At 41.5% G+C, this 7,395-nt stretch overlaps 1 pseudogene; it reads right to left on the reverse strand.

The window, feature by feature from the left end:
* Nucleotides 1–6,597, reverse strand: part of LOC112074342 (protein arginine N-methyltransferase 8-B-like) — a 27,340-nt pseudogene extending 20,743 nt beyond the window's left edge.
* Between the last annotated feature and the right edge of the window lie 798 nt (nucleotides 6,598–7,395).

Here is a 7,395-nt window from a genome sequence, read left to right on the forward strand (position 1 = left end):
GGACAAGGACTCACCCCGTACACGTGCCTGGCGCCTGCGTTGGCAGCGAACATGGACAGGATGCCTGTCCCACTGCCCACGTCYAGAACTATCTTGTCCTTGAACATGTGCTTGTTGTGGTACATGGCATTCCTATAGGTCAGGGTCCGTACTTCATCCTTCAGCATCTCCTGTCCAACAGGGAACAAGATGGGATTGTTGATGGGATTGGGAATCTCACAGAGAGCTGAATCCTAACTTTTATTTATTAAGTCGAATATTCACTTAGAGCTGGATTCAATCCTTATCGCAGAAGTATCGCGGAATATCCAGCCTTTAGTCATGCATTGGTGTCAATGGGAGACTAAGTGAATATTTTACTTAYGTGGAAGTTAGGATTTCCAGAATGTGCAAGACTTTGTAGCTCCGTGACAATGACTAGGTCCAGGAGTTTTACCTGGTCAGGTCATGGGGTCAGGAAAACATGATACCATGATACACAGAGGACGTCAAGCTCAAAAAGACTTAACCCTATCAGTCTCGAGATCCCAGCAAAGATCGGCTTTTCATTCATCTGACTTTCAGTTATCTGCATGTCCAGCCCTCACATTTAAGTGTTTTATCATTTTATTTTCAGGACAACCAGGGCTACAAGTAGAACACAAAACACAATTTGACTTATTAAACAGTTGCATTCATGAGTTTTATTGACAAATGTCAATTTTAAAACTAAGGTCTGTGTAAAATGTATATCCAACWAGACAGTGACAACTGCTAGGTGTTTGGAGTTTGTGACATCAACTATGTGAGCTTATTACAGTATTATAGACAGTATGTCCTGGGATTTCCTATGATCTTCTATGTAGAAGAACCCCTTGCCTTCTAATCACTCTTGTGTGGATTGTGTGCTTCATAGAGCAAAGTGGTTTTTCATAGATAGCTTTAATAGTTTGTAGCTCAAACCATTCGGACATTGTTGTATAAAAGACCCAGCCCCAGACACCTTCGGGATCCGCCCTTGTCTCAAAAACACCGCTTTAGTGCAGCCCCCATTAATCACACAGACTAATGGTGTCTATGGGTGCAGAAGAAATTAACAAATACAATGGTACAACCCAGAAGTCTGTAACTCAAACACACTATGTTAAAAAAGGGCTGAGATGTCCAAAACGCCCTGGCAATACGGTGGGACTCATTGGGTTAATATCAGGCTAAGAGAGATTCAACAGAGTGTGGAAAATGTGTATATGAATGTCCTCATACAGTACKTAATGAATATGCTACACTGAACAATTCAGAAGTGGGAGGTACAGGACATGTGTGTGTCCCAAATGTCACCATACTGTATAGCGTACTACTTTCCACCAGATCCCTATGGGCCCTGGTTGAAAGAAGTGCCCTACATAGTGAATATGGTGCCATTTGGGACGTAGTGCATGTCCTCTTAAACATGTAGAAATGACAGCTTCTGGATTTCTAATCATAGAAAACGATCATAGTGACAGAGGCAGTATTTAGGCCGCATCGCTGGCACAGGCTCTTTAAATAGAGGTAGGTCTATACGAAACCCTGCTGGGATTATCTGATACCCATCTATCTGCACACGCACACACACTCACACATTTTATCAGGGGCAGTTCTGTTCTTGGGTCCCGCTTGGCATTCAGCTGTAACCTGACCCACATGCTAAATAAGGACCTCGATAGAACAAATTTTTTGTTGTTCCCATTCTCTTTAAGGTTACCTAGAGCATTTGGGGTATGAGTCTGACACTTCAATGGATCATTATCTGGGTATGGTCTGACACTTCAATAGATCATTCTGGGGTATGAGTCTGACACTTCAATAGATCATATCTGGGTATGAGTCTGACACTTCAATGGATCATTATCTGGGGTATGAGTCTGACACTTCAATAGATCATTATCTGGGGTATGAGTCTGACACTTCAATAGATCATTCTGGGGTATGAGTCTGACACTTCAATGGATCATTATCTGGGGTATGAGTCTGACACTTCAATAGATCATTATCTGGGGTATGAGTCTGACACTTCAATGGATCATTATCTGGGGTATGAGTCTGACACTTCAATAGATCATTATCTGGGGTATGAGTCTGACACTTCAATAGATCATTATCTGGGGTATGAGTCTGACACTTCAATAGATCATTATCTGGGGTATGAGTCTGACACTTCAATGATCATTATCTGGGGTATGAGTCTGACACTTCATAGATCATTATCTGGGGTATGAGTCTGACACTTCAATGGATCATTATCTGGGGTATGAGTCTGACACTTCAATAGATCATTATCTGGGGTATGAGTCTGACACTTCATAGATTCATTATCTGGATATGAGTCTGACACTTCAATGCCTCGTCCTCTTTCCTTATCCATGCAGGTACCAGGATGTCAGTCCCGTGATAGTCAGTCAGTTTAAGCAGGCAGGCAGTCAACCAGTCAGTCCATTAGTCCAGTCAAGCAGGCAGGCAGGCAGTCAACCAGTCAGTCCATTAGTCAGTCAAGCAGGCAGGCAGGCGTCAACCAGTCAGTCCATTAGTCAGTTCCTAGTTGTTCAGTCAGTCCGTCTGTACGTCTGCTTGTCATCCATCAATTCAATTTGCTGGCAGCTACATCTGAAAACGTGTAAAGCCTAAACCCCCCAGAGAGCAAGCAGAGGCAACAGTGTAACAAAACATCCCAACAGGCAGGATAGTAAGAACATCCATTCGTCTCCTACCTACAGTGCCTCCAGAAATATTCACACCACTTGACTTTTTCCACATTCTGTTGTGTTACAGCCTTTTTTTGGTCACTGGCCCACACACAATAGCGTATAATGTCAACGTGGAATTACATTTTTAAGAATTTGTACAAATTAATAACAAATGAAAAGTTGAAATGTCTTGAGCACATAAGTATTCAACCCCTTTTGTTATGGAAAGCCTAAATAAATTCAGGAGTACAAATTTGCTTAACAAGTCAATATTAATGTACGTATTAATTGCATGGACTCACTCTGTGTGCAATAATAGTGTTTAACATGATTTTTGAACGACTACCTCATCTCTGAACCCCACACATACAATTATCTGTAAGATCCCTCAGTCGAGCAGTGAATTTACAACACAGATTCAACCACAAAGACCAGGGAGGTTTTCCAATGCCTCCAAAGATGAGCATGGTGAAGTTATTAATTATGCTTTGGATGGTGTATCAATACACCCAGTCACTACAATGATACAGGCGTCCTTCCTAACTCAGTTGCCGGAGAGGAAGGAAAACGCTCAGGATTTCACCATGAGGCCAATAGTGACTTAAAACAGTTACATAGTTTAATGCATGTTAGAGGAGAAAACTGAGGATGGATCAACAACATTGTAGTTACTCCACAATACTAACTGATTACCGAGTGAAACGAAGGAAGCCTGTACACAATAAAAATATTCCAAAACATGAATCCTGTTTGCAATAAGGCACTAAGTAAACTGCAAAAAAAATGTTTCAAAGAAATTAACTTTATGTTCTGAATACAAAGTGTTATGTTTGGGGCAAATCCATCACTAACTACCACTCTTTTATATTTTAAGCATGGTGTGGCTGCATCATGTTATGGTATGTTTTTGTCATTGGCAAGGAAGAGAGTATTTTTTATGTTTTAAATGATAAAAAAAACAAAATAGAGCTAAGCACAGGCAAAATCCTAGAGGAAAATGGGTTCAGTCTGCTTTCCACAGGACATTGGGAGTCAAATTCACCTTTCAGCAGAAAAATAACTAAAAAACACAAGGCCAAATATACACTGGAGTTGCTTACCAAGACGACACTGAAGTGTTCCTGAGTTGCCTAGTTACAGTTTGACTTATATCGGTTGAAAATCTATGGCAAAACTTGAAAATGGCTGTCTAGCAATGATCACAACCAACTTGACAGAGCTTGAGAATTTTTTAAGAAATAATGTGCAAATATTGTACAATCCAAGTGTGCAAAGCTCTTAGAGACTTGCCCAGAATGACTCACAGCTGTAATTACTGACAAAGGTGATTCTAACATGTATTGACTTAGGGGTTGTATACTTATCTAATCAAGATATATTAGTAATTTATTTGTATCACTTGTTGTTTGCTTAAAACAAATTTTAAAAATGTCTTCCAGTTTCACATTACAGAGTATGTGGATTGTTGACAAAAAAAACAACAATTAAATCCATTTTAATCCCACTTTGTAACACAACAAAAATTGGAAAAGTAAAGGGTTGTGAATACTTTCTGAAGGCACTATATCTACCTCATGGATGGGTCTCCTACCTACCTCATGGATGAGTATCCTACCTACCTACCTACCTCGTGGATGGTCTCCTACCTACCTCATGATGAGTATCCTACCTACCTACCTCGTATAGTCTCCTACCTACCTCATGGAGATGCCTACCTACTATTACCTACCTCGTGGATGAGTCTCCTACCTACCTCAGGATGAGTACCTACCTACCTACCTACCTGTGGAGAGTCTCCTGCTACCTATCTGATGGATGGTCTCCTACCTACCTACCTACCTACCTAACTATCTGCCTACCTACCTACCTCATGGTGAGTCCCCTACCTACCTCATGTATGAGTCCCCTACCTACCTATCTGATGGGTGGTCTCCTACCCACCTACCTATTTCATGGATGAGTCCCTACTACCTCATGGATGCCAAAGTGGGCGTAGGAGTCAAGTAGTGTCCTGTGATGTCATTTCCTCCGGGTTGAGCAGCTTTGCCATCTTGCCACGCCCGGGGCAGGTGGGCAGGGCCGCTACATGGGGCGTATGTGGAGGGTGTGGCACATGGTGGACAGTAGCACAGGTTTGGGCAAGGAGGCAGGCTGAAAGGACTGCGACTGGGGGTAGTGATGGTACGCTGCCGCTAAGAGAGAGGAGGGGGTGAGGAGAGAGAAATAGGGATATGAAGATAGAGAGGAGGGTAGGGATAGAGCAAATAAAGAGACAGAAATAAAAGATAGACAATGTGGGGAGGAAAGAGAGATGGGAGAGTGAGAGATGAAAGGAGGAGGGAGGGAGAGATATATATATATAGAGAGAGAGAGAGAGGGGGAGGAAGGGAAACGAGGGAGAGATTAAGAATTAGGGACAGACAAAGTGAGTGGAGGTGTATTTGAAGAGAGGGCACTTGAACATTATCAGAGAAGGCAACAGGACTGGATCTGTTTGCAGTAACAAATCGCTTTCAATACAGTGCACTTTGATTCAAAACCATTGTTATAGCATTACATGGCTAAATGTGTTATTTACAAATACAGTGAGCACTTAGAACGCATTAGAGGTCACTTGGTAGGCTAGATTACATAATGTTACGCATCTACCCGTTTTCAGAGCAGCAGGAGTCCATGCGACAGATTGTGCCGAACGGATAGTGAAATCAGCACCAAGGACAGCGCACACGCTAACCACTACAGATCATTTCTGCATTGCATTTCTTTGCAAATGTATATTTTAACGGGACATATGCATAACAATTTACAAAAACAACTAACGTTGCATGTGTCTGCATTGCTTTTTACAGACACCAGTAGTCGACACAATATTGATTACTTCAAACTGACAAAGACACTAAAACATTAATTAACAGAACCATCAGTAATTGATTATTATCGATTATATCAATATAACGAAAGATTTTGACCAGCATGTCACTCCTTGGATCATTTACCAGCGAACTGACATACCTCAGAATTGTCCGGCTCCGCCATTTTTCTCCGTAGGAGCAGGCAACGCGAGTGCCTCAGTCCCATATGAGCCAACGAGATTTCTTCAACCCAGGGAGGGAAAAATCTTATATAAAATAAACTTAGTAGCTCTTTTTCGATGACCTAGATTTGTTTTCTCTAGATTGACTTTCATAAATGATGCAAACGTTTAATATCAGAAATAGTTAATATTTTAGGCTAAATTCCAACTTATTGTTAGCCCCCTAAAAAGTTATCACGCTCTTCTAAAACGTTTGTTTCACATCGATAAAAACGACAGGTATCCATTTTGTAAAAGTTACAGGTGGTTCCCATAGAAGCACTTGGGCATCAATTGCCACCAGCACCCCGAATTAACCTTCCTCTCTCCTCTTGCGCACTGCCCATATGCCTATGATGCAGCAAACTATACCAAAATGCCTGTAGTCCACGTTAGGAAAATACATCCTCATACTCGGCTTCTCCTCAACAGTTGTTTTCCACGTCTATCAACATATCTCACAAGTCGTTGGCTTGAAATCGCCCCATCAGTCATATTTATATTCGGGAAGGATGCGCTATCCTCCGTTTGCTTGGCTACGTTCCCATGGCAAAAGTTGAACTTGACTATTGAGTTGGAGCTGTTCATTAAGGCAGTCAGGCACCGGTTTTTCCAAGAACCGGCTCGTGATCAGAAGTTATATAATCGATGCCTCCCACGCGCCAGATGCCTCTCTTCACCTTCACACCAGATTTTCCGGCAGAATATAGAGAGATACTGTATATAGCGGACCAATTGCCGTACTTCTCGACTTTCGCAGGATTCCCCACCGTGCAGGGCAATTCTTATGAGCACGCAAGTGTCTGTACCTTTGCAGCATACGTTTCCCCCATACGGTATCTAACCAACTGTATATGAGCCATGACCTTGAAGACATGTTCTAGCTAGCCTACTTTCTTAATTAACACAAGAAGGCATTCAACCATTTGGGGCAAAATGGATCGAAACTGTGCGTAATTGACACTCTCCCAGGCGTGCCATTCGAACTTAAATGTGAACATTTGTGAATGATCTAATTTGCAGATTCATTGCAAAGTTGGAAATCTAATCGCCTACAGGTGTTTAGTTTATTTCCCTAAGTGTCATTATGCGTAATGAGCACTTGGATCGCCATACATAATTGCGGCTTTTAAGGTTGCACTGCAATTTCAAAATATAAAATCTATATGATTGATGGGCTACACATACTGTAATAAGTATCATCCGTTATCATATGTTCAGCATCACACTGACCAGACCTATGAATCAGAACCAGAAAACGTTATTGCCATGCAACAGTGTTACTACTTCTCTTGGTGTTTTACAAAACATCATCCATATATTTTTCTATCTTTTTATATCTTATATATTCATATAATATAAAACAGAAAAAAGTAAACGTCCATTAATTTAATGCGCTATTTGCACAAACAGCCTTGTATTTCAACAATAAACTGTGATACTTGCAGACACATTGTATATTATCCGCAAAACACCATATGACTAAATGTCTCTCGATTTAAGCGAAATCTTGTTCTAGAGCAGATGCCTCGAGCCTGTTCCTGTTTATAGATTGAGGAGGTGTGAGTTTATTGTTAGGCAGCTATAGCAGCTTCCCCCCATTACCACCGCCTGCCTGCC

Source organism: Salvelinus sp. IW2-2015, unplaced genomic scaffold (genome assembly GCF_002910315.2).
Source record: "Salvelinus sp. IW2-2015 unplaced genomic scaffold, ASM291031v2 Un_scaffold2594, whole genome shotgun sequence".
NCBI classification, from domain to species: Eukaryota; Metazoa; Chordata; class Actinopteri; order Salmoniformes; family Salmonidae; genus Salvelinus; species Salvelinus sp. IW2-2015.